The following is a 2,500-nucleotide window of genomic DNA, read 5'->3' as shown; positions in this document are numbered from 1 at the left end:
GTTTTAAAGTATTGCCTAAAGGGCATAAAACCAAGAAACCATGAATGGTATAGTAAGCATAGTAAAGAAACTATGGCTAAAGGCATTTGCCTCAAAGGCATTAATATACACCCAAAAGAATGTATGACCCATTGAGTTATAATGAATGGTTTCCAAATAGAAACAATGGGCAAGAAAGGAAACAAGTTCCTTCAGATTTTGAAAGAAAAATCGCCTAAGACCTTATAAGAAAGTGATCGAAAACTATACCAATGATCTCTACTGATTTAAACTATGCTACAAGATCAGTATGAAGAAAGGCAAGAGATGTGGTGACCATCAAGACATAGCCCACGAAATTACACTATATGGCAAGATAGGATTAGCCATCCTAAAGTTTAAACTTGATGCAAAGAAATTGAAAAGGCACAAAGTTATCCCGTAAAGATCTCACGTTGTGTAACATGTACACATAGGGAAACTCATTAGGCTTAATTATCCCAAAGCACCACGACCTTATAGTATGGTCATGAGGGGGAGAGAGGATAAACCCATGATCAATACTACAAGTTCGTGTACTATGGTTTAAAGACCATGTTATATGGCTTGGCCATTACTCGGCCATAAAGGGCCATTACCCGACCAAATAAAGGCCATGATACAAACGGCCAAACCAAAGAGGCTATCACCTATAAACAGCTTGGCCACGACCTGGCCATGACTTGGCCGTGACTTGGCCTCATAGTGCAGCCTTGGCAGCACACAGTCCATGACTCGGCCAAAGAGGCTGAAGAGACCATGAGAGACAACGGCCTGGCCGCAAAAGCCATAACCGGCCGAAGAGGCCATTACCTATAAGAGGTTCGGCCATTACCTATATGCTTGGGGACATAATGAATTTACATGTATAGATGAATAAATAAGATCATATGCATCAGGCCATATAAGTGAGCATAGATATTCCCATCTAAAGAATGAATACGGGTCATTAAAACCAGACATACCATCTTAAGAGTTCATTGAAATAAACCACCACATACATATATGTGCCGTCTAAGATGGAACCTCAGAAGAGGATTGGGAATATATGTTGGATAGGAGTATTACTTTCTCCCACGAATTCAAAGAGACCTTGAGCCAAAACATGGGTGATTGAATAAAGGCCAGGTACGGATTGCATGACCAAAAGCATCCGACTATCCAAACATTAAAGGAGAAAGATCATAAGCTGGATAAAGAAAGAGTAAAGGAATGATAAGAATGGTTTTAACCATCATTGTCTTGACAAGATCCTCGGACTATACATTATGATATAAGACGTCCAAAGAAAGATAATATAAAGATAGCTAATTGAGAAGCTAATCGAGATGCCAGACACTGACCCGAAAAGAATGATTAAGTCATAACCAGCTTAGCACCACATGAACGTCCTAGAAGAGACATAATCAAGTTGCTACAGAGTCTATACAAGATAGACCAAGTGTTCCATAAGGATAAAAAGGAACATCGGATAGAAAGAAAAGAGAAAGGTGCATAGACAGATCCGAGTTCATGATAAGAGAAACCGTACCAGACATAGAGATAAGGCTGGCCAGCTACACATCTAAGGTACCAAACTATGTAGTCTTGGGACGCCAAGCTATTAGGTAACAAAGGTCCTGGATAATGAAATCTCAAAGTGATCAGATCATGTCTGGAACATAATGGAACCACATGAAAGTGTCGACACACACACACATGAACATCTATATAAAGATGCATAAGAGAATAGCACTTGAACATAAAGAGATAAGCAAGGATCAGTGAACCCACGAATGAGTACTCACCATACAATCATAGAATCATAAAGATTATAAAGAATAGAAAGAAAAACGTGGAGGTTCAAGTATCTAAAGAGAGATGAGCGTATTGGCCATGTACATATACAGAAACGCCATCCGATAAACCAGTGAAATAGATGGATCTTGTGAGATAAAGAAACCGTGAGAGAAGACACATGATCACGTGGCCTTAAGTGCCCATGTCTTCATATTGACAGCATTAGATCATAGCTTGCACAAGGTACTCACAGAGATCAAAGGAACAGATTATAAGGAGATGAACTCCTATGTGGTGATTGCTGCTACAGAATTCGAAATTGAAAAGGTCTGGTCATAAGAAAGAAATAGATACAATGATGTAGTAAGCAGCATATGGATCACTGGATAAGATAATATAGAATAAGAGAACAGCTTTGTTCCTAAGCTGATTCATGGACTGAAAGGCAGCTGCATATAGTAAAGAAAATTGATCACACATGATCATTGATTTTGGAGTTGTATAAAAGACAATCCAATAAACAGTCCATATACATAAGAGGTTTTATAAAGAAATTCCTTGTGCTTATACTAAACCTAAAGGAGGTTAGTAAATATAGAATGAAATCCATGTGGGTGTCTGGCTAAAACGTCCAGCACACCAGCTGAGAGCATCCGGCTCTCTGGCCAAAAGCGTCCAGCCCTTAGGCTATAAGCGTCCGGCT

This window comes from Brassica rapa, unplaced genomic scaffold, assembly GCF_000309985.2.
Source record: "Brassica rapa cultivar Chiifu-401-42 unplaced genomic scaffold, CAAS_Brap_v3.01 Scaffold0831, whole genome shotgun sequence".
Lineage (NCBI taxonomy): Eukaryota > Viridiplantae > Streptophyta > Magnoliopsida > Brassicales > Brassicaceae > Brassica > Brassica rapa.
Note: the sequence above shows the minus strand (reverse complement) of the source record.